The sequence below is a fragment of the Pleurodeles waltl genome, chromosome 12, assembly GCF_031143425.1.
Source record: "Pleurodeles waltl isolate 20211129_DDA chromosome 12, aPleWal1.hap1.20221129, whole genome shotgun sequence".
Taxonomy (NCBI): domain Eukaryota; kingdom Metazoa; phylum Chordata; class Amphibia; order Caudata; family Salamandridae; genus Pleurodeles; species Pleurodeles waltl.
The window spans coordinates 586,580,290-586,606,209 of NC_090451.1; the positions used below are offsets into that span (position 1 = coordinate 586,580,290).

At 46.9% G+C, this 25,920-nt stretch overlaps 1 protein-coding gene across 2 annotated transcripts in view; it reads left to right on the forward strand.

Annotated features, from left to right (window-relative positions):
- The window catches only part of HASPIN (histone H3 associated protein kinase), an 854,350-nt gene that overhangs the window by 749,045 nt on the left and 79,385 nt on the right, over positions 1 to 25,920 (forward strand). The window lies entirely within an intron of this gene.

Here is a 25,920-nt window from a genome sequence, read left to right on the forward strand (position 1 = left end):
TATCGAAGCCGTCAAGGCTCCAAACTCTCCGGCTACAGCGTTTACTAATCGCGTATCATTCTTCAACCACGTTGATTCAGGTCGCGTCTCTGCGTCAATCTCCTCATGGGATGACTCCTGGTGGCCTGCCACTCCTGGAACTGCTCTGACTCCGACCGACCACGCACGCAACCTAGGATTAATCTTGAAACCCTCTATGGCCCAGCAAGTCAACGCCATCTCCTCCTCCTGCTTCAACACCCTCCGCATGATCTGAAAGATCTACAAATGGATACCCACCGAAACCAGAAGAACAGTCACCCAAGACCTCGTAAGCAGCAAACTGGACTATGGCACTGCCCTCTACGCATGAACAACGGCCAAACTCCAGAAGAGCCTGCAACGCATCCAGAACACCTCTGCACACATCATCCTGGACATCCCCTGCCACTGCCACATCATAGACCACCTGAAAAACCTGCACTGGCTCCCAGTCAATAAGATAATCACCTTCAAATTCCTCACCCACGCTCACAAAGCACTGTACAACACCGGACCAGAATACCTCAACAGGCAACTCTCCTTCTACACCCCATCATCTCCGCTCTCCCAACCTCGCCCTCGCAACCGTCCCACGCGTCCACAGAACTACAACCGGCGGTAGATCATTCTCGCACCTTGCTGCCAAAACGTGGAACACTCTTCCCACCCACCTGCGCCAGACCAAAGACCTCCTTAGGTTCAGGAAACTTCTCAAGACCTGGCTGATGGAGCAGTAGCAGCACCTCCCCCCCCCCCCCCAACGTCGCCCTCCCCCCGTCCACCGGGAGATAAAAAAAGGTGACTCCTTAAGGTGAAAAACCCATATTAGACGCATCCAGAGCCCTGACATCAGAGACTCTCCAATACGAAATTAGACATAACAGCATTACCAACTTCGCTGACAATTCTTCGCAGGATAGATATTAATTTCTCTGCCATAAGAAAAGATTCAAGACAAGGTTGACATCCCATAACTTTGAGTATTTAGGTTCGGGAGGTAAAGACAGACTAATCCCCACATGAGTTTACAAATCAGTGGGTGTTCTTCCACCACAGGTCCCGTAATTGGGAAGTGTCCCATCGAAATCGCCAATCTATGAGTTGACGGTACGATACGCCAAGCCTTATGCGGCTAGAGATACAAAAAAGTTTAAGAAGGGGGACAACGTCGCACCCTATGGGCTCTTCATGTTGAACACACCAATGTACTCACCTCATCCATGCTTATCGATATCTCTTAGAGGTATTTTTGGTCCAAGCTGAAGCCAAGAGGCATTCCGCCTCTTGTGAAAGTCCCAGGACTCTCCATCTCTCCCTGTAGCCCTCTAGACCATTATTGACCTTGCGGATCCCCAAGAATATCTGGATCGCAGGGAGAAGGATTGGAGAATCCCACGAAAGTTCCAGAAGAACTGAAAACCAAGCTTGTGACCTCCAAAGTGGAGAGATCACCACCACCTGCGCCTTCTGTCTGCATATGTGCATTGTCAAACTCAAGATCATAAAAAACGGCAAGAATGCATACTCTTTCTCTCTCGACCAGTCCTGAATGAATGTGTCTGTTGCCGTTGCTTGCGGATCAGGTTTCCAGCTAAATTAGCGAGGAAGTTGATGGTCCAGACTAGAAGCGAACATTTCCACCGAGAAAGGTCCCCAGTGAGAGATCAGCAAGTTGAATACGGCAGGATCCAGTCACTACAAACTCGTGTCAGGCCATTCCCTGGAACACCAGTCTGCAATCTGGTTGGAAGACCCAGTAAGATAATCTGCTGTGACCGAGATATTGTGGGCCGGGTAATACTACCAAAACTCCTTAGCCAGCTCTGCCAGGATTTTGGATCTGACACCCCCCCCACCCCCCAAATGATTTATATATTGGACTCCAGACTGGTTGTCCATCTTGAGGAGGATGCAGGTGTTCACCTTGTCTTTGGTCCAACAACGGACTGCGAATGAGCCTGCTATCGGCTCCAAGCAGTTTATATGAAGGGATTGTTTGTGAGCGGACCATTTCCTGCCTGTGACTGACTCTCCGCACCGAGCACCCCAGCCAGAGGTGCTGCCATCTGATTCTATAACCAGATCTGGGTCGGAACCGAAGAGGGCCTGTAGATGGCCCGTCGGTTTCAAGCCACCGTGTGTGTAAACCACAAATTCATCTCCACTTTGACCTCCTGTGTGAGGGGCACATGTTCTGAGTATTAAAGGCCTTTTCGAAGGTGGAAGGCTTTGAGTCTTTGGATGGCTCTCTAATGCAAAGGGCCCGGAAACATTGACTGAAAGGAAGAGGCAAGGAGTCCTACTATCTCTCTCAACCTGCCTTGATGAAACAGAGGACCTAAAGACGGTTTTCCAGAATTCCTTTCAGATCTTGGCCATCTTTGACGATAGCAGGCTCAGAGTCCTGTCCGAAAAATCGATGAGGAAGCCAAGTTGTCTATATGGGGTCAAGCTGGACTTTTTCTTGTTGATAAGGAAATTGCATGCTGAAGATCGTCTGTCAGTCTGGTTGGGCACTGGTCCAAGAAAAGGCAATCTTCCAGATATATATTTAGATGTCATCTGTGTAGGAGGCTAGCCTGGTTTGTGGTGGGTACCTAAGGTACTTACACCTTATACCAGATCGTTATCCCTTATTAGTGAAATGCAGGCAGTGTTCTAGCAGGTTAGGCTGTCTAGAGGTAGCTATAGCAGAGCAGCTTAGGCTGAACTAGGAGACATGCAAAGCTCCTGCAGTACCACTATAGTTACACAGTACATATACACAATAAAAGACAATAATCAGTGTTACCAAAAATAAAGGTATTTATTTGGTTGACACAGTACCAAAAATATCTTAGAGAGAATACTTCTTCTGGAGGTAAGTATTACACACAATATATACACTAGTAACCAAAATCAGGTAAGTAAACAGTCAGAGAATAGTGGAAACAGTAGAAAATACAATAGATTGCAGTGGGCCTAGGGGCAACACAAACCATATACTAAAATAGTGGAATGCAAATGTCGAATTCCCCCCTAGGCAAGTGTAGTGTGTAGAGGGGCGCTGAGAGTGTTAAAAAAACAAAAACAAAAAAAAAAAACACCAAAGGTAAGTAAAGTACCCCACCCCAGAGCCCAGGAAAGCAGGAGTAACATACAGCAAGCTTCCTCAGGACACACCACACATCGTGATAAAGGATTTTGCAAGACTGCAAGCAACAAACAATGGAATCTTGGACCTGAAGACCTGTGGAGAGAGGAGACCAAGTCCAGAAGTCACAGAAAATTCCAGGAAGGACAGGAGCCCCTGCCAACCTAGAAGAAGGTGCAAAAGTGGATTATCCGGTAAGAAGAAAAGTACAGAAGAGCACCAAAGAAGATGGCTGCGGGTTCCTTCTTGGTGCAGGCGGTGTCCCACGTCAAGATGTTGGATGCAGGCTGTTTGCGTCGCTGGATTCCGCCAACAAGCCTGGGTTCAAGTAAGTGCATGGTTTGCTTAAAAAAAGGAGCTGCCTAGATCCAGGAGGAACCTGGGGGTCTCAACTCGGACTGAGGAGACAGAGGGAGCTCTCAACACTTCAGAGACCCCTCAGAAGACCAGGGAGCACCCACTGGAGTCCCAGAACACGGGTACAAATAAGATGCAAAGTGCGGTCGTCACAGCACAACACTGGAAGGTCCCATGGCGCTGTAGAACAACTCAGGAAGCTGTGCGTTGCAGCATGGAGTGCTGGGGACCTAGGCTATGCTGTGCACTAAGGATTCTTGGAAGAAGTGCGCAGAAACCCAAGGAGCTGGGGAAGATGTGCACAGGGGCACTGTCGCAGCATGGGAAGGCAAGCTCTTACTTTAACAAATTTGGACAGCTGTTCCTTTGGACAATCTGGGTCACTTCTGTCTACCACCTGTGTTCCAAGGAGCACGCTCGTCGTCAGGAGAGGAGTCCTAGAGTACTGGTTGTCGCAGAATGGTGCGTACAGAACCAGGGAAGTGACTCTGTCACTCCACAGGAGATTCCTTTGGTTCTTCTGTTGCAGGGTGAAGACAGGCAGTCCTCAGAGCGTGCACACCTTGGAAACTGTTGCAAAAGCTGGCTGGAGCTGAAGTTGCAGGTCACAGGAGTCATCCTGGATACTTTGTTGCAGTTACAGCGGTTCCTGGAGCAGTCTGCAGTTGATCTGACTGTCAGAAGCTGAAGCAGAAGAGTCCTGGAGGAATCTTGCAAACCCAATCTGAGGGAACACCCAGAGGAGAGACCCTAAATAGCCCTGAGAGGGGGATTGGCTACCTACCCAGGTATGCACCTATCAGGAGGGGTCTCTGACGTTACCTGCTGGCACTGGCCACTCAGAGGTCTCCAGAGGGTCCCCACAATTTGGAATCCAAGATGGCTAACGGCAGAGTCACTTGGGAGGAGCTCTGGGCACCACCCCTGGGGTGGTGATAGACAGGGGAGTGGCCAATCCCCTTTCCTTTTTCCAGTTTCGCGCCAGAGCAGGGACTGGGGGTCCCTGAACCGGTATAGACTGGATTATGCAAGGAGGGCACCATCTATGCCCTTCAAAGCATTTCCAGAGGCTCTGGGAGGCTACCCCTCCCAAGCCTGTAACATCTATTTCCTAAGAGCGAGGGTGTAACACCATCCTCCCAAAGGAAATGCATTGTTCTGCCTTCCTGGGATTGAGCTGCTCAGTCCTCAGGAGGGCAGAAACCTGTCTGTGAGGTAGCAGCATCTGGGGCTGCAGTGGAAACCGCAGAGAGCTGGTTTGGCATTACTGGGGGTCCAGTGTGGAGCCCTCAGGGTGCATGGGATTGGCCCCCCAAAACCATATTTGGATTGAGAGGTCAATTCCGTGATCCTAGACTCCTCACATGGCCATATTCGGAGTTACCATTGTGATGCTACATATATTTTTTAAGATATATGTAGAGCACACTTATAATGGTATCCCCAGACTCACGAAGTCTGGGGAATTGGCCCTGGACAACGTGGGGGCACCGTTGCTAGTGCAAGGGTGCCCTCACACACCGTAACTTTGCATCCAGCTTTCAGTAAATGAAGATTAGACGTATAGGTGACTTATAAGTTACTTTAGTGCAGAGAAAATGGCTGTGAAATAGTGTGGGCATTATTTCACTCAGGCTGCTGTGGCAGTTCTGATGAAAGGTTTGTATGAGCTCCTTATGGGTGGCAAAAGAAATGCTGCAGCCTGGAACCCCAGTGCCCTGGGTACCTAAGTACCATGTACTAGGGACTTTTTATGGGGGGGGGGTCCAGTGTGCCAATCAGAATAGGAATATGGAGCCACTTAAGTGTAGTGACAAACTTGGTAAGTAGAGAGAGCATAAGCACTGGAGTTCTGGTTAGCAGAACTTCAGTGACACGGTTAAGCATACTGACAACACAGATAGGCCATAAACTGTGAGCACTGGGGTTCTGGCTAGCAGGATCCATGTGAGACAGGCAAAACACACTGAGAAATTGGGTATTAACATTGAGCACTGGGGTCCTGGCAAGCAGGATCCCAGTGAGACAGTAAAACAACACTGACAAAAACTCACATACAGACCAAAAATGGGGATAACTATGCTAGAAAGAGGCTACTTTATCGCAATCGGCGAGCTCAGACATGCTCTACCATGGGTTTCATCACCTTGGTGAAACACCAAGGAGCGAAAGAAAGCCCGAAAGGCAGGATCTTGAACTCGTAAACCAAACCATTCCATTGAAACTGAAGGGAATGGCGGTGTGGTGGAAATATAGGAATCCTCAGATAGGCTTCCTGCAGGTCGAGGCATGCCATTGAATCGTCCTGACTGAGCAAGTCACAAAGGAGATGAATCCCGTCCATCTTGAAATGGCAGTATACCACCCAACCATTGAATTCTCTTAGGTTGATGACAGGATGCTGCCCGCCGTCTCACTTGTCCATCAATGATTGCAGAGGTATCCCCGAGGGTGTAAGGATGCCGGGGACTATAGCCTGTTTTCTCAACAGATCTTGCACTTCCCACTCTACCAGAACCCACTGATCTTGGGGGAAAAACCATCAGCTGAGGCTGGTGTGGTTGAATTGGGGAACCATAGAATTTGATCTGAAAGCCGCAAGTGGTTTGCAACACCTATGCGTCTGAGGTGAGGGCCTGCCAATAGTGGGAGAAACACCCCAGTCTCACACTCCCCCTCCTCCCCCTCACCACCACCAGGCAATCGGGGTGTGATAGAACACTTACCGGTGTGAGATCCCTGAGAAAGACCTCTAAAAGCACCTCTGGAGCCTCTGCCACTGTGGCCCCTTCTGGTAAGGAAGAATTCTCCTACCTGTGGCTAGTCCTGTCCTCTCCGGAGGCCTTGGACTCTGGCAGGGGCTGACATGTAGAAGCGGACGGTCAATCGCCTTCTCACGCGGCAGGCCTCGATTAAAAAGCCACGGGTGGAAAACCTTTTGATTGACGACTGTGCATTATAGAGAGAAGTAAAGGTCGCCACAAACTTGGACAACTCCTTTATGAAGAGCTCACCAAATAAACCCCTTTGCGCCACAGCTCCTGATTCCATGGAAATGAGATCCCCAAGCTTGGGATCGACTTTGATCAGCAACAATCATCGCCTCTCTGCCGAAAGCGCACAATTTGCGTTTACCAGAAAAATCCCTGCCCGCTGAGCCCACCCTGAAATAGTGTGAGGGAGAGCGGAGCACCTGATGCTTTGGCCTGTTTCGCCAGGTTCCGGATCTTCAATGGGTCCTGTCACATCTAAGAGTTTGTCCTGGCTGGACCTCCAGGACCTATCTATACCCTTCTTTGGGTCCCGCAAAAAAGTGGCCATCCTGGGGTCTATCTCTGGGGTGGAGAAGACTTTCCCTGGCAAAAACGGGCAGGGACATTCAGCTTGCAGTTTGGCCCAGACGTCCTTATCCAAGGTTTCCGGAGGCATCGGGCAACACGCTCATCTTCTTTGAGGGATACCTCTCTGAGGAATGGGGGTGGATTACTTATTCTGGATCTAATATGTCAGAGGCTTCCTGAGGATCTTGGGGTAGTATTGAGGTACTGGGGAGCGGACGCTATGGTCTTCAGAGCCCGTCATCAGACGAGTCACCGGTCGAGTCATATTCTGCGTCTGCTGAGGGCAAGACGGGGAGACTTCCCCCCCGGGACTGATAGAACATCTAGATGACCCAGGAAGACAGGGGGTTCAGGTCTGTCCAAAAAGGCCTGCTTTACCCGGTCGAACACCGTCCGATCTACCTTCGCTTCTATTCGCCGTTTCTCGGGGCATGCACCACTAGCTCCCTAGTGTCGAGTCTGGAGCAGGGGGTCTGATAGATTCAAAGGAACCAGACATGTATAGGCTCCAAAGGTTCAATGACCGATGCTACGGTCTTTTGGATAGAGGCGTTCACTTTCTCGCAGAACTCCATCTATGGGAAGGACCGAAATGGTCTCCTCTTCTGTATAGGTGTCATTGTTTTTTTAAATTTTATTTTATTATTATTTTATATATACCCCTGACAGAAGATATGCTGTCAGAGGTATGCAGGCTGGTGGGGGCAGATCGGAGGGTGACGAGTCACCAATAAGTAGGCTAATTATGCGTAAGCACATCTCTGTTCATTTACTTGTTTATTTATTTTATTATAATTATTATTTTTCAGATGTTGCCTGCCAGCAAGCGCCCCTTCTATGAGACCAAAACAGGTCTGGGTGTGAGAAATTATGATGGGGCAATCTCCTGGGGCCAAAACTTCCTCTCTGTCAGTAAAGTAACGCCTTCAGAACGTCTGGGCCCAGCCCTACAGCTGCCCGATATCCAAAGCGCCGTGCATGGTCGGCGTCAATGAGAGGCAAGGAGCCTGCCTAGCAGCAGCAGAGATATGGGGCCAGATGTATCAAAGCTTTTTGCATTCGCAAACGGTGCGAATGCCCGTTTGCGAATGGAAAAAGCCCTTTCAGAATGTATCAAAGGCATTCTGAATGCAATTTTAAGGAATCGCTAAAATAGTGATTACTTAAAATTGCGACCCTGTTTAGAGAGTCGCAGATTGCGACTCTCTAAATAAGAAATCGTAAATAAGGAATCCTTATTTGCGATTTCTAAAGCACATGTATAAGGCAATTCCTTAATGTGAATTGGTCTTTGAGGAATCACTATCACCACCAAGTTGAACTTGGTGGTAACCATGTGCAAATTTGAAAAATGCATTTAAAATGCATTTTTAAGATTTACATGTAAAGCACACATGCCCTTTTGGCATGTGTGCACCTTACATGTTGTTAGAAAATGTTTTGGGGTGCAGCAGAGGGGGCCTTAGGCCCCGAGCACCTTGGACTATGCATTTTCCAAAATTGTGAATTCCAGTTAGGAATTCGCAATTTGGGACATGCAAAATATTCGCAAATATGGGCAGACAGGCCCATAGATGTGAATGGGGGTTGATTCGCAATTTGTGCTACGGTAATAGCATTTGCGTTTTTAAGAAATCACTATTAGCGAATTGCAAATATGATACATTGCATTTTGCAAATCAGAAATAGCGACTTCTTAAAAATCACGATTTCCGAATCGCAAAAGGCTTTTTTCATACATCTGGCCCAAAGACCATTCTGGGTGTCGGCTGCCTTGAAATTACAATACAGACCCCTGGTGTGGGGCATCTGGGCTTCCCGGCGCAGAGAACTGGAGCGCAAGGGGCGAGTGTTTCAATTCAAAATGAGGCATCTGTCCTCTGTGACAACAAATAACGGCGCAGCCAGCGCACGTCACCTTCTAGATGACTGACCTCTAAGTGCTGTTAAGGCTCACCGCATCCCCGGTGAGTGTTACGAGGACGCAGTCCTAGTAAAGCAATGGCACACAATATTGAACAAATTAGCGCTATCTATTACATCAAGAAAAAAAGGCACTTATTTCATTAGCACCAGAAAAGAAATAGGAAGTCCGGTCACGTATAATACGTTAGATGGACACTGTTGGGGACACTTGATTGTTTCCTGAGTATTTGTAGTTTTTTCCCTGGGGAATGTTGGGAAATTGAGTTTGTTACTTTAAAGGCTGCTGTTGAATAAAGGAAAGAAAGCTGAGCATAATCATCTCATATGGTCCTGAAATAGAACTGAATTAGCATCCTGGATTATCCCATATGTTTCAAATACATTAGATAACCCTGATTGACTTGAATTAATTTCTCACTTTGATAATGTCTTTTGTCAGGAAATGTGGGCAGTTGGTCTGTTCTTTGTGGATAGCTTTCATACATTTTGATGTCTATCTGAACGCTTACATCATTGAAGGGGCAAGGGGGACCTAAGTATTTTAATTTCTGTTAATAGTGAAAACACTAACATGACAATTATTGCCCCTGCATCCTACTATCAGCTACTGAGTAGTCAATTCTCCAATTTAAAACACATCTTATTAATTTATTTGTACTGCAACGACTTGGCCCTAAAAGTAAGCTAACCATAATTAACAAATTAGAGGAGGAATTTGACAAATCCTTCACAAACAGCAAGAGGCTGGTTAATGTTATAAAGGTGGGAGATATTCATTTCAGTATAATTTCCTTGTATACTTTACTGCCAGGAGAAGTCTGCGGGATGACGGAGACGCCTGATACTTTTGTCAGGCATTTTGCTCAGCACCATTATGGTGAGGCTCTCAACCTCTTGTTGATTTAGCATAATCTTCTACTTGCCTTGGTAATCTGCACTTTGGGGAATAAATCATTACCCTCCTTAACGAGTGTAGGAGCCTATAGTGCCGTTGATTTAATACTGTTTTCTGATACGATCTCCCCATGGATGTCTACTTTTAGTATTTTGCCTGACTGTTGTAGTGACCATAACCTGTTGTCCACTAAATTTGAATTTGAATTCAGAATCACCCTTAGCTGGGACTAACCAAATTGTCCTGATTAAAAAAAATGTGTGGTGATGAAGTGTATTAACCTAGCCTCAAACCAATTGCTGCAAGGATTGCTGAAGACAGATATGAGGGCCTCTGAGATAGATCTTTATCATAGGGAAGCACCCCAAAAATGATTGATTTTGTATTCTGCTATTTGTGATTCCTTAAAAAGTTTAATGACAGTCAATATGAAGCCAAAAGACAATAAGCTCAATATATGGTTTGATACTGCTTGCTCTGAGGCACACAGGACAGTATTAAATGCTTTGAAAAGGAAACCACATATATGCGAGGAGGTCAGGGAATGCAGGAGGGGTTACAAGATTGTGCTTGAGCCTAAAAAGAGCATTATTAGAAATAATGCCTGGAAAGATTTTGTTGCAATTGGGGAATTAAGGGATATGGGCACCAAAATCATCAACTCATTTTTTTTTAATTAGCCAAATACTCTAAAGGTGGAATGTTTTACTCCACCTGCAAGTTGGATTGATCATTTTAATTTGCTCTGATCATCTACCCAGCCTAAAAATAAGGGATTGGTGTTGGAATGCAAGTTTGGCGCACCTGGCAAGGGACCTTTGTAATCTCCATTTGAGGTTGATGAGATAGTTGCTACAATTAGGTATAGTGTGAGTGGCATGGCCCTAGGCCAAGATGGAATCCCTATAGATGAGTTTAAAAATAATATGGACTTTTGGGGCCAAGTTTTAATTAAGGTTTTCAGGGCTTCTTCTGACTATCCTCCCCTGGCAAGATGGGTGGAGGCTACGATTTTACCAATTTTTAAAAAGACTAGCAAGGATGTGCTGTGATCTTGCTAGACTCCAAAATCAAGGTACTGGGAAGGGTTCTCATTGCAAGATTGGAAACCTGGACCAGACAGGAGTCTTTTTTTTGTCGGATGTACATTATGGCTTTCAACATCAGTTGGGGAGAGTAAAGTATTCACTTAATTTATATCTTATAGCTGCAAAATATTCTAAAGCTAAGGGTGCCGCCATACGTTTGGCATTTATGGAGATGACTAGCACATTTTACAGATTCAATAATTCAGAGGTTTATTATGTCTGAGATCGTGGTAAGGGTGCCATTGTTATGTCTTTCGTTGGATCTGCATAGGGATGCGCCAGCAAGGGTATGATGTAGTTTGAATGGGGAAAGCACTGAACAGATTAAATCTGACCACGGGGTTCCCCAGGGCTGTATTTTGGCCCCTTTTTATTTACACTTGTATTAACAGGTTGATGGACCACCTAAAAAACGTAGGAAGGACTTAACGCTTGTGGTCAAGTTCCCAGTCCCACTCCTACTTTTTGCAGATGATGAAGTTCAGCTTGCCAGAACTGCAATTAGTCTACCAGGTATTTTTAATCAATTTACTTCCTTAATGAAGAGTTTGGATCTTAATACAAATCTACCCAAGTCCTTCACTATGATTTATGGACCAAGGAACCCAAAGAACTGTCCGTTAAATAGAGGATTCCACAGAGGGTAAGGTTAAGACCTTCACATACTTAAGCATTATTTTCCACTCATCCCTCGTTAAGAGGTAATTTAATTAACATCAGCTTTCAACAGTTTATCAGATCCACAGAGGTGATTTTCAGTTTCGGACAGAAACTGGGTTATAAACCTTTTAATGAATTGCTCACTTTATATAAGGGTAAGTGTATGTCTGTCTCTACATACATGGTTGGCTTGTGGGACTTTGAAGCAGCAAATTAACTTCGGATAGTTGACAAAAAACTTTTAAAGGAGGCTCCTGGCAGTCCTCCAGGGTTGCCCTAATTTTATTTATTTTTTAGTGAGTTAGGCTTATCCTACATCAAGAACTTCATAGAGATACACTCTCCTCTACTGTGGGTTTCTGTGTGGTGAAAGCCTGCGCTGAGTTGGTTGACATATATAAATATAAAAATCCTTTCCCATCTTTAGGGCTCAAAGAGCTCTTTGATGACCCAGGTTAAGTTGCATGAGTAAGCAGTCAAGTGTTTGGATGCTTGAATATCTTAGATTAGCTCAGTAAGTAAGCAAACGGCTAGTGCTATATCATGTTAATTCATTGTTGGTTATTAGACCAGCATTTTATCTTTTGTGGATTATTAATTCTCAGCATAGATTTTATCTGTTCCACTTCAGATGATACATTGTGCTCTTATTGGTAGCGTTTTTCAATTGGCACCTGGTTTGAGAATCTGCCTATATGCAATTTTTTCAGTCACCACCCAGATCAACATTGCAATTATTTGTAAATTGTATTTGTTTCCTAGGAAACAATATCTTCTGCCTACACTGCATGATTTGAAGATAACTAGGGCTAGGCTGGTATTGTAGGAGGCTGGACTGGCTTGTAGTGAGTACCAAGGGGTACTTAGACATTGCACCAGGCCCAGGTATCCCTTATTAGTGTAGAGGGGTGTCCAGCAGCTTAGGCTGATAGAAAAGGTAGCTTAGCAGAGCAGCTTAGGCTGAACTAGGAGATGAGTGAAGCTCCTACAGTACCACTAGTGTCACTTGCACAATATCATAAGAAAACACAATACACAGGTATACTAAAAATAAAGGTACTTTATTTTTATGACAATATGCCAAAAGTATCTCAGTGAATACCCTCAGTATGAGGATAGCAAATATACACAAGATATATGTACACAATACCAAAATATGCAGTAATAGCAATAGAAAACAGTGCAAACAATGTATAGTCACAATAGAATGCAATGGGGGCACATAGGGATAGGGGCAACACAAACCATATACTCTAGAAGTGGAATGCGAACCACGAATGGACCCCAAACCTGTGTGACCTTGCAGAGGGTCGCTGGGACTGTAAGAAAACAGTGAGGGTTAGAAAAATAGCCCACCCCAAGACCCTGAAAAGTGGGTGCAAAGTGCACCTAAGTTCCCCAAAGAGCACAGAAGTCGTGATAGGGGAATTCTGCAGGAAAGACCAACACCAGCAATGCAACACTGATGGATTTCCAGACGAGAGTACCTGTGGAACAAGGGGACCAAGTCCAAAAGTCACGATCAAGTCGGGAGTGGGCAGATGCCCAGGAAATGCCAGCTGTGGGTGCAAAGAAGCTGCCCCCGGATGGTAGAAGCTGAGGATTCTGCAAGAACGACAAGGGCTAGAAACTTCCCTTTGGAGGATGGATGTCCCACGTCGTGAAGAGTCGTGCAGAAGTGTTTTCCCGCAGAAAGACCGCAAACAAGCCTTGCTAGCTGCAAAGCTCGCGGTTAGGGTTTTTGGATGCTGCTGTGGCCCAGGAGGGACCAGGATGTCACCAATTGCGTGAGGGGACAGAGGGGGCGTCCAGCAAGACAAGGAGCCCTCTCAGAAGCAGGCAGCACCCGCAGAAGTGCCGGATCAGGCACTACGAAGTGGAGTGAAACGGTGCTCACCCGAAGTTGCACAAGAGAGTCCCAGGCCGCCGGAGGACAACTCAGGAGGTCGTGCAATGCAGGTTAGAGTGCCGTGGACCCAGGCTGTGCACGAAGGAAATCCTCGGTGAGTGCACAAGAGCCGGAGTAGCTGCAAATCACGCGGTTCCCAGCAATGCAGTCTAGCGTGGGGAGGCAAGGACTTACCTCCACCAAACTTGGACTGAAGAGTCACTGGACTGTGGGAGTCACTTGGACAGAGTTGCTGAGTTCAAGGGACCTCGCTCGTCGTGCTGAGAGGAGACCCAGAGGACCGGTGATGCAGTTCTTTGGTGCCTGCGGTTGCAGGGGGAAGATTCCGTCGACCCACGGGAGATTTCTTCGGAGCTTCTAGTGCAGAGAGGAGGCAGACTACCCCCACAGCATGCACCACCAGGAAAACAGTTGAGAAGGCGGCAGGATCAGCGTTACAATGTCGCAGTAGTTGTCTTTGCTACTTTGTTGCAGTTTTGCATGCTTCCAGCGCGGTCAGCAGTCGATTCCTTGGCAGAAGGTGAAGAGAGAGATGCAGAGGAACTCTGATGAGCTCTTGCATTTGTTATCTAAGGAATTCCCCAAAGCAGAGACCCTAAATAGCCAGAAAAGAGGGTTTGGCTACTTAGGAGAGAGGATAGGCTAGCAACACCTGAAGGAGCCTATCAGAAGGAGTCTCTGACGTCACCTGCTGTCCCTGGCCACTCAGAGCAGTCCAGTTTGCTAGCAGCACCTCTGTTTCCAAGATGGCAGAGGTCTGGAGCACACTGGAGGAGCTCTGGGCACCTCCCATGGGAGGTGCAGGTCAGGGGAGTGGTCACTTCCCTTTCCTTTGTCCAGTTTCGCGCCAGAGCAGGGCTGAGGGGTCCCTGAACCGGTGTAGACTGGCTTATGCAGAAATGGGCACCATCTGTGCCCATGAAAGCATTTCCAGAGGCTGGGGGAGGCTACTCCTCCCCTGCCTTAACACCTTTTTCCAAAGGGAGAGAGTGTAACACCCTCTCTCTGAGGAAGTCCTTTGTTCTGCCTTCCTGGGCCAAGCCTGGCTGGACCCCAGGAGGGCAGAAACCTGTCTGAGGGGTTGGCAGCAGCTGCAGTGAAACCCCTGAAAAGGCAGTTTGTCAGTACCCGGGTCTGTGCTAGAGACCCGGGGAATCATGGGATTGTCTCCCCAATACCAGGATGGCATTGGTGGGGCAATTCCATGATCTTAGACATGTTACATGGCCATATTCGGCGTTACCATTGTGAAGCTACACATAGGTAGTGACCTATGTGTAGTGCACGCGTGTAATGGTGTCCCCGCACTCACAAAGTCCGGGGAATTGGCCCTGAACAATGTGGGGGCACCTTGGCTAGTGCCAGGGTGCCCACACACTAAGTAACTTAGCACCCAACCTTTACCAGGTAAAGGTTAGACATATAGGTGACTTATAAGTTACTTAAGTGCAGTGTAAAATGGCTGTGAAATAACGTGGGCGTTATTTCACTCAGGCTGCAGTGGCAGGCCTGTGTAAGAATTGTCAGAGCTCCGTATGGGTGGCAAAAGAAATGCTGCAGCCCATAGGGATCTCCTGGAACCCCAATACCCTGGGTACCTCAGTACCATATACTAGGGAATTATAAGGGTGTTCCAGTATGCCAATGTAAATTGGTAAAATTGGTCACTAGCCTGTTAGTGACAATTTGGAAAGAAATGAGAGAGCATAACCACTGAGGTTCTGATTAACAGAGCCTCAGTGAGACAGTTATTCATAACACATGTAACACATACAGGGCACACTTATGAGCACTGGGGCCCTGGCTGGTGCAGGGTCCCAGTGACACACACAACTAAAACAACATGTATACAGTTAAATATGGGGGTAACATGCCAGGCAAGATGGTATTTTCCTACACAAGCCCTCCCCCCCCCCCCCCCAAACGAAGGACAATAAGACTAGCCATGCCCTGATGAGTCTTCATTGTCTAAGTGGAAATATCTGGAGAGTCCATCTGCATTGGAGTGGGTACTCCCAGGTCTATGTTCCACTGTATAGTCCATTCCCTGTAGGGATATGGACCACCTCAACAATTTAGGATTTTCACCTTTCATTTGTTTTAGCCAAAGTAGAGTTTTGTGGTCTGTCTGAACAATTAACTGAGTGCCAAACAGGTATGGCCTCATCTTCTTCAGTGCCCAGACCACATCAAAGGCCTCCCTCTCTATGGCAGACCAACGCTTTTCTCTAGGGGTCAACCTCCTGGGATAAAAGCAACAGGTTGATCCTGGCCCTCAGAATTAAGTTGTGATAAGACTGCCCCTACCCCTAATTCAGATGCATCAGTTTGGACAATGATTTGTTTGGAGTAACAGGGGCTTTTCAGGACAGGTGCAGAGCACATGGCCTGCTTCAGGTCCTCAAAAGCTTTCTGACAGTTTGCTGTCCATAATACCTTTTTAGGCATTTTCTTAGATGTGAGGTCATTAAGAGGGGCTGCAATGGAGCCATAGTTCTTTATGAACCTCCTATAGTACCCAGTGAGGCCTAACAAGGCTCTCACCTGAGTCTGAGTTGTAGGGGGAACCCAATCTATAATAGTTTGGATTTTCCCCTGAAGTGGTGCAATCTGTTCTCCACCTACCAGGTGTCCCAGATAAACCACTTTCCCCTGCCCTATCTGGCACTTTGATGCCTTGATTCTGAGGCCTGCCTTTTGCAGGGCCTCCAAAACTTTCCATAGGTGGACCAGGTGATCATCCCAGCTGGAGCTAAAGACAGCTATATCATCTAGATATGCTGCACTAAAAGCTTCCAGCCCTTGCAGGACTGTATTCACCAACCTTTGAAAAGTGTCAGGTGCATTTTTCAATCCAAAAGGCATTACTGTGAATTGGTAATGGCCTCCAATGGTTGAAAATGCAGTTTTTGCTTTTGCATCTTCTGATAACTTGATCTGCCAATACCCTGTAGTCAAATCAAAAGTGCTTAGATACTTGGCAGATGCCAGTGTATCTATTAGCTCATCTGCCCTGGGTATAGGGTGAGCATCAGTTTTAGTTACCTGGTTGAGACCTCTATAGTCTACACAAAACCGCATTTCCTTCTTTCCATCCTTGGAATGAGGTTTTGGTACAAGTACCACAGGAGAGGCCCATGGACTTTCAGGGTGCTCAACCACTCCCAGTTCAAGCATTTTCTGCACTTCTTGCTTTATGCAGTCTCTGACATGGTCAGGCTTCCTATAGATCTTACTTTTGACAGGCAAGCTGTCTCCATTATCTATAGTGTGCTCACACCAATAAGTGGTGCTTGGCACAGTAGAGAAGAGTTCAGAAAACTGACCCAGGAGATTTATGCAGTGTTTTTTTTGCTCAGCAGTAAGACAATCTGCCAAAACTACACCTTCCACTAGAGCATCTTGTTCTGTGGAAGAGAAGAGATCAGGGAGAGGGTCACTCTCTTCTTCCTGTCCCTCATCTGTTGCCATGAGCAGGGCTGTCATAGTAGGGTTTCAGGCGATTGGCATGGAGCACCCTAAGGGGACTCCTGGCAGTGCCTAAGTCAACTAAGTAGGTGACTTCCCCCTTCTTTTCAACAATTATGTGGGGTCCACTCCATTTGTCTTGGAGTGCTCTTGGGGCCACAGACTCCAAGACCCACACTTTCTGCCCTGGTTGGTACTGAACCAAAACAGCCTTCTGGTCATGCCATTGCTTTTGGAGCTCTTGGCTGGCCTGAAGGTTTTTACTGGCCTTTTTCATGTACTCAGCCATACTAGATCTGAGGCCAAGTACATAGTCCACTATGTCTTGCTTTGGAGCTTTTAACGGTTGTTCCCAACCCTCCTTAACAAGTGTTAGAGGACCTCTCACAGGGTGTCCAAATAGGAGTTCAAAGGGACTGCAGCCCACTCCTTTTTGGGGTACCTCCCTGTAAGCAAAAAGGAGGCAAGGTAACAGGATATCCCATCTCCTGCGGAGTTTTTAAGGGAGTCCCATAATCATGCCTTTGAGAGTTTTGTTAAATCTCTCCACCAGTCCATTTGTTTGTGGATGATAGGGTGTGGTGAACTTGTATGTCACACCACATTCCTTCCACATGGCCTTTAAGTAAGCAGACATGAAATTGCTTCCTCTGTCTGATACCACCTCTTTTGGGAAGCCTACTCTGGAAAAGATTCCCAGGAGGGCCTTTGCCACTGCAGGAGCTGTAGTGGTCCTTAGAGGAATTGCTTCAGGCTATCTGGTGGCATGGTCCACTACCACCAAGATAAACCTATTGCCTGAAGCAGTAGGAGGGTCAAGGGGGCCAACTATGTCAACCCCTACCCTTTCAAAGGGAACCCCAACCACAGGCAGTGGAATAAGGGGTGCCTTTGGTGTGCCACCTGTCTTGCCACTGGCTTGACAGGTTTCACAGGACTTACAAAATTCCTTTGTGTCCTCTGACATTCTAGGCCAATGAAACAAGGGAACAAGCCTGTCCCAAGTTTTCTTTTGCCCCAAATGTCCAGCTAAGGGAATGTCGTGGGCTAGAGTTAGGAGGAACTTTCTGTACTCCTGAGAAATCACCAATCTCCTGGCAGCTCCAGGTTTTGGATCCCTTGCTTCAGTGTACAAAAGATTGTCCTCCCAGTAAACTCTGTGAAAGTCACTGACATCCCCATCTGCTTGTTTGACAGCTTGCTGCCTTAGACCCTCTAGTGTGGGACAGGTATGCTGTGCCACACTCAGCTTCTCCCTGGCAGGCCCCCCTTCACCTTCACCCAAAAGCTCAGCAGTGTCTGCTTCCAGCTCCTCAGGTGTAGGTTCTGCACAGGGTAGAAATTCTCCTTCCTCAGAAGTTGAATCCACTATAGAGGGTGGGGTAGTAGGTAGTGGTTTACCTTTACTAACCCTAACTTTAGGGAGCACTTGGTCCATTCTTCCAGCATCCAAGTCACCCTGTCCTTTTTGCTTTTTGGCCTGAGCCCTTGTCAAAGCAAAAATATGCCCTGGAATGCCCAGCATTGCTGCATGAGCCTCCAACTCCACTTCTACCTAAGCTGATGTCTCTAAATCATTCCCTAATAGACAGTCTACAGGTAAATCTGAGGCAACCACAACTTTCTTTGGACCAGTAATCGCCCCCCCCCCACCCCCAGTGTAAAATGGCTGTGAAATAACGTGGATGTTATTTCACTCAGGCTGCAGTGGCAGGCCTGTGTAAGAATTGTCAGAGCTCCCTAATGGTGGCAAAAGAAATGCTGCAGCCCATAGGGATCTCCTGGAACCCCAGTACCCTGGGTACCTCAGTACCATATACTAGGGAATTATAAGGGTGTTCCAGTAAGCCAATGTAGAATTGGTAACATTGGTCACTAGCCTGTTAGTGACAATTTGAAAGAAATGAGAGAGCATAACCACTGAGGTTCTGATTAGCAGAGCCTCAGTGAGACAGTTAGTCATAACACATGTAATACATACAGGGCACTCTTATGAGCACTGGGGCCCTGGCTGGCAAGGTCCCAGTGACACATACAACTAAAACAACATATATACAGTGAAATATGGGGGTAACATGCCAGGCAAGATGGTACTTTCCTACAGGTATTACAGCAGTTATTCTCTGAAAAGGCCTGTTTGGCTGTAACCTGATTTTTACAACGTGACCTGAGGTTAAGAGAACTATTCGGTTAAATCAGCCTCATGAATTATACTATTAAGTTTCTACCTCCTTGCTGTGCATAGTGGATTCTCAATATTCTGGTCTTCAAGATTTAAATGCCTTTATTGTTTTAAATAATCCTGGAGACAGTTTTCTTATTATAGGGTTTTCTGATTTGTTATTTTTATTGCAATTGTATGTCTTAGAAAGGCACAAGATAGATTGTGTGTACTTATTGAGGCTCAGCTTAGATGCATGGGTCACTTATAATCCTGCTCACAAGTATTATGTCTTTATGAAATCTTCCCAATATATTAGAAACCGTTTCTTTTCTGAATATATTCAAATTTTCATGTCTCTTTTTACAAGTTATGTACCTAAAGATGTCTATACTAGGCTGTGATTGTTGTATAATTGGAATGTTATTGTATTCGTTTTTGTGCTTACATGACTATTCTCTGGCCGAGTAAAGATATGTGACTGACTCACCTTAAGGCCTTCTGTGATCAGCCCCTTGGTGCACTTTAAAGAGGCTTTCCCTGTCACAGGCAAATGTTAGCTAACACCCAGGCTTGCACCTTTTTTTATTCCCCCAGCCAGTCCGACCCCCATCAGAGGGTGCTTCTTGTTTATATCACAGTGTCAGATACTGCAGGTGTGTCGGTTTTCCAAATAGCATTTGGGGTGCACATCAAAAGAGGCAAACCCTAATGACAAAATACTTTGTCTCTTTCCACTGCCTAGTTGCTGAGAATTTAGCATTTGTTTTACCATTCTTCTGTCTCTGACTTTGCCTGGGGTTCGGGCACTGCATAAAACTGGATTTTAGTGTTAATTGGGGGAGGACTCCAGGATTGCCATAGTACATGTGCCATATCCACTTCCAGACCTCGAAACCCAAGTTTAATGTGGCCAAAGATTGGCCATCTTGAAAATGTCAAAAGTAAAGAAGGTTATGCTCTGGACCTTTTAACCCATTGGTTAGGGCACCCCCAGGGGGCGTTTTCCGGCACCCACTTCAGAACGCTTCTGGACCTGTGGGAAATCATTGGAGGACTGAATTTGCCGCCTGAGATCTGAGAAGAGCATCGAAGACTTGACCTACTTCCACTCCTGTGCCCAGGACAAATAAGTGCACTCCAAGGGTCACAAGGATGACCTCCTGTTAAAGATATGAAGATACAACAAACTACAAGAGGCATGTTCCTGCCATTTCCTCCCTGACCAGTGGCAACGTGAGCTGGACTGGACTGAACTGTTACTGCTACTGTCTGCCTGCTACCCTGTGAGTCTCTAAGTGCCTCCCCTCAGGTCTTTCTAAATCGTTTTGAGATTTTTGTATTTTGCATTTCAAGTTTATTACTGTTTTATTGCTGCATTGGCAGTTTACACATTGTCTGTAAGTTAGGTGTGTCTGCTCTATGCCATAGTTACCAGGGAATTGAGCTCAGGTTTATTTAGTGACTTTAGTGGTTCACCCTGACACAGATTGCGATTATTACTTGAGGTGGATACTTAACCCCCAACTAATAACCTGGTTTTTCACACATGCACACAGTGTGACGCAGTGACATCACTGATGGGAAAGTTAAACCAGTGAGTTCTTTTAGTGACTATTGGTTTCACTTCCTGTTCGGTGATAGGGGCATAATTCTGCCTCCCCTGCAGCTGTCATTGTGGGAGAAGCATTGTTGGAAAGACGAGAATACCCCCTTTCCAGTTCAGCCCCTTCCTAGTAGATTGAAATGCAGGGATCCACATGGAACGGCTTTTAGATTGAGGATGGGGTGGCTCAGCAGGATTTGGGCCTTTGTTCCCCTCAAATCCTGCATTCCACACCACCACTCGACCCTGTGGGACAGATCGGGGTACGTACCTCAATCTGAAAGCACAATGGACCGCAGGGATGTGTCATTCGAAGGGGTTGGGGCAATCTTTCCTAGCGTAGGGTCATTCCCTCCCCCTAAATCGTGCCCCCCACCAAAGGAGGATTCGGGGTTTGCCCCCAAGGTGCCTATTGGTTAGAAAACCGATGTAAACACTAGTGAAATTTTTTATGCAAACAGTTTAAAGGGGTGGGGCGGCCCACTCTGGCAAAGGGCCATACCCCACCTATCCAGATGTGAGTTTGCCCACAGGTTGACCACCAGAGGCCGAAAGCCCACTACAGATTACAAAAAGGTTAAAAAGAAATTGGTGGTGGACCATCGTGGCCTGGCGGTTTATAACCCTTACCCAGTAAGAGGCAGTAGTCTTTCTGACCCCACCACTTTGGGCACAGATGTGCTCCCATTCACGGGTCATCCTTGATCTACTGTAACCCCCTCCCCCATTTCACCTTCCCTCCACATAGGTTGGAACGGCCACTAGACAGCTGGGATTTTACAGTGGGCCAAAAAAATAAATAAAGGATGGTTTTCTCACCCTGGCACTGTAGCATTGGGCCATACACCAACCCCGAAAGAATAATGCTTGATTTTAGGGAAAGTTTGAGGTTTGCAGGGTATTGTGGTAAGAAAAGGCCATGAGATCACCACATCAGGCACCTACTGTGGTCCCCCCCCAGGGGTTATATTTTAAAAAGTATGTGGCTTTGGTAGATTTCTCTGGGTGGCACCCAAGCCACCAAAGACCAAATACTTCAGCTATCCCCATTGCAGATGTCGCTACATTGTGTTTTGGAGTCATTTGTGTAAAGTTGTGTAACGTGCAGTAGACTAAGCATACAAGGGAAGGTAGAGTTTTTGTCAGGAGAAAAGTGGGTACACTGTGTGGTAGGAAATTTGTGGATCCCTGTACAGTCCTCAAGTTGAGGTCACAGAAATGGGAGGAAAATTAGGCCATTTGTGGTAATGAAACATTGTGGGACCAAGGCATGTCATTCAACCTTGGACCCAAGCCTGTGCTTGGCCGCCCCCTGTTCCCGTAGGGAGCTGGGAGATCCTAAGAGGGGAAGAGAAGGGTTTTCAAAGATTTTCAAAAGGAGAGTTCAGAGTCAGCTGATCGAATTTCAACCTGGAGGGAGTTCCATAATTGGGCTGCCCTAAAAGCAAAAGATCTGCCACCCCATCTCGATCTTTTAAACCGAGGAATCCTAACCAAGGAAGCAGATTTGCATCAACTAGGCACTACCTGGACCCAGGAGGGACCTGGGGGCCTCAACTCTGTGTGAGGAGAAAGAGGGGGGTCCCAGCACTTGAGAGAGCCCTCAGAGCACCAGATAGCACCCACGGGAGTCGCAGGACACAGGGACAAAGGAGGTGCAAAATGCGGTCAGGGCAGCACTACAAAGGAAGGTCCCACGCCGCTGGAGAACAACTCAGCGAGTTGAGCTTCGCAGGATAGAGTGCTGGGGACCTGGGCCAGTCTGTGCACGAAGGAATTCAGCAAATAGTGCACAGAGGCCTCAGGAGCTGAAAAAGACGTGGTGCACAGGGGTACTGTCATTCTAGGGGAAGGCATGGTCTTACCTCCTCCAAATTGGGACAGCAGGACCTCAGGACAGTCTGTGTCGATGGGGTCCGCCCTCCGTGTTCCAAGGAGCACGCTCATCACCAGGAGAGGAGTCCAAGAGAACCAGTCGTCGACTTAGAAGGTGCCTGTGTGAGCAGGGGTGTAACTCTGTCACTTCACAGGAGATTTCGTCGGTCCTTCTGGGGCAGGGTGAAGACAGGGAGTCCTCAGAGCGTGCACACCGTGGAAACTGTTGTAGTTGCTGGCTGGAGCTGAAGTTGCCGAGGAAAAGTATCCCTTGTGGATACTTTGTTGTTGTTGTAGCGGTTCCTGTAGCAGTCTGCGGTTGATCTGATGTCAGAGGATGAAGTAGTAGTTGCAGAGGATTCCTGCTGGAAACGTGCAAGTAGAATCTGAAGAGAACCCACAAGAAAGACCCTAAATAGCCCTGAAAGGAGGATTGGCTACCTTATCAGGTAAGGACCTATCAGGAGGGGTTTCTGACATCACCTGCTGGCACTGGCCACTTAGAGCCCTCCAGAGTGTCCCCAAACCTTGCAAAGCAAGATGGCTGAAGTCTGGGACACAGTGGAGGAGCTCTGGGTACCACCCCTGAGGTGGTGATGGACAGGGGAGTGGTCACTCCACTTTCCTTTGTCCAGTTGTATGCCAGAGCAGGGACAAGGGGGTCCCTGAACCGGTGTAGACTGGCAGAACCCTGTATGTGAGGTGGCAGCAGCTGTAGCTGCATTGCAAGCCTCGGAGAACTGATTTGGTAGTACTGGGGGTCCATGGTGGAGCCCCCTGGATGCATGGAATTGGCTCCCCAATACCAGATTTGGAATGGGGGACAATTCCCTGATCTTAGACACCTTACATGGCCATATTCGGAGCTACCATTGTGAAGCTACATATAGGTATTGACCTCTATGTAGTGCACGCATGTAATGGCGTCCCCGCACTCACAAAGTCCCGGGAACTGGCCCTGGACTATGTGGGGGCACCTTTGCTAGTGCAAGGGTGCCCTCACACTTAGTAACTTTGCACCTTACCTTCAGTAAATGAAGGTTAGACATATAGGTGACATATAAATTACTTAAGTGCAGTGGAAATGGCTGTGAAATAATGTGTGCACTATTTCACGCAGGCTGCAGTGGCAGTCCTGTGAAAGGGTTTGTCTGAGCTCCTTGTGAGTGGTAAAAGAAATGCTGCAGCCCATATGGATCTCCTGGAACCCTAATGCCCTGGCTACCTAGGTACCATATACTAGGGACTTATAGAGGGGGTTCAGTGTGCCGATTGAAATTGGTAAATCAGGTCACTTGCCTATAATGACAACTTTAAAAGCAGAAAGAGCATAAGCACTGAGGTGATTAGCAGAGCCTCAGTGACACCGTTAAGCACTACTGACAACACACACATTAGGCCACAAACTATGAGCCCTGGGGGTCCTGGCTAGCAGGATCCCAGTAACACAGTAAAAACACACTGACACACACTCACAAACGGGCCAAAAGTGGGGGTAACCATGCTAGAAAGATGTTACTTTTTCACACCGTCTGAGTACATTCTTGTTAACCAAAGCCCTTGGTGAGAAAAAAGCACAAAAACAGACAGACAACGTTGAAAATCACTGGCAGCCTTTAACATGGCAGTGTCTAAGGCTGCAATAAAGTCAATAGGCAAAATTAAGCTAAGGCTAAACTGAATACAAAATGGAGTCTAACTGGTGAACACTGGACAGCTGAGCCAGTTGCAAAGTAGTGCAACACTAAGTCAGTGGTCAAAACACACATTTCACTACAGTTACATGTAAAGAGACACATGGAAGGGAAACATAGTATGGCACAGTGCCATTTACATTGCAGGACATCGAAGCAATATATAAGTACTAGATTTCCCAGGAGTATGTGGGAGAGAAACAGAAAAATGGAGCAAAGGAATGCAAGGGAAAGAGAGGAGGGTACAAAAAGGAGGGCAAATGGAAGTGAGAATATGATGAGACAAAAAGAAGAGGAAGTGTGTGGGGACAGAGAGAAGGGGTGATAAGGAAAGCTAAGTTGAAAGAGGTGAGGTCTGACTACAAGTGGTAAAAAAAGACAAAAGGAAGAGAGGTTAAGAGAACCGGAGGTGTGATGACAAGGGAAAGATACGGAGAAGGGAAATAACTTTTAAAAAAGGCAATAGACACTAAAGGCACAGGATGTAAGAGACTAAAAGAGGGATGGGAAAGAGAGGGGGGAAGGAAGGGAGGAAATTTAGTGAATCAGAGATAAGGGCAAAAAACGAAGAGAAAGGTCAGGTGAGAAGGGTGAGACAAGGGAGTAGATGGAGGAAAGAGAGGTTAGTAAGAGTGAGTAGAGAAGCGGTGGAACAAATGGAATAGGATGTGAGAGAATGAAGAGAGCCAAGAGGGGCAGTGAGTGAATGCAATGATGGGAAGCAAAAATGCAGAGAAGAAGAGAATGGGAATAGTGAACAACATAGAAAAGAGAGGAAGGTAAGAGGGTAGTAGTATTCGACTTGTGGAATTTCTTTAACATAAGGCTGTTATCATGGAGGAACTATTGCCAGTGGACTCTGTGCCTGACTTTGACTGTTTATAGCACCAGAGGCCAGGCTGTTTAGCCCTGATTCTCTGGGCTTGCCCCTGTGCACTTTGCCTGTGATTGATCTTTGACAGACTGAGATGCAATAGGGAAGGCTGCAGACTTCAGCTTCTGCAAACTCTGCCTGTCTTCGAGACCTGAGTCTACATCATGGCAAAATGAAGTTATGATGTGCTAGTGTATTCCTTATCTGATAAAGATCTCTAGTTGCAGATTCCTTACTTTAAAATTTCCCCAGGCGTCAGTCTGGGTCCGGAGATTTATCTTCGAGCAGTACCCCTACTGGGATAGGTGTGGTCGGTCGACTCTGCGTCCTTCATTGGCATTGTGGTCGCCGGTTATGACGTCACAGGTCATATATAGGTGCCACCCTGGCAGGTTGACGTCCAATTTTTTCTTTTCCCCACCAGCCTATATGCAGATCCAGAGAAAAGCTACCCTCAGTTGCTTTTTGACTGAAGTTTTGATTTTTTGTTTAAGATTTTTATACTGTTCTGGTGCATCGAGGATTTCCAAATAGACCGTTTCAACCCTCGTAATTCTTGCCAGCGCATGATGTTGGTGACAGATCCACACCTGGTGTTTTTGTGGTGCTTGGAGCATGACATTGCCCTGAAGTCGTGCTCCAACTGCCAGGCCATGAACCCAAAGGCTTTGAGGGAGCGGTCCCTGAAGCTGCTCACGGCCTGGCATTCAGCTCTGCATCGCCCTCGGTTGAGGGGAAGATCCAGCAGAGCCACCACCACCACTCCTCTTCGTCCCACTCAAAATCTTTGGGACACTCCGGTTAGAAGTAGAAGAAGCACAAGCATTATTTGACTTCAGCCCATTGGTTGGACAACACAACAGGAAATAGGTGTGTCCTCCCTCTTTGGACCCTGCTACAGAGTCTGCTGTG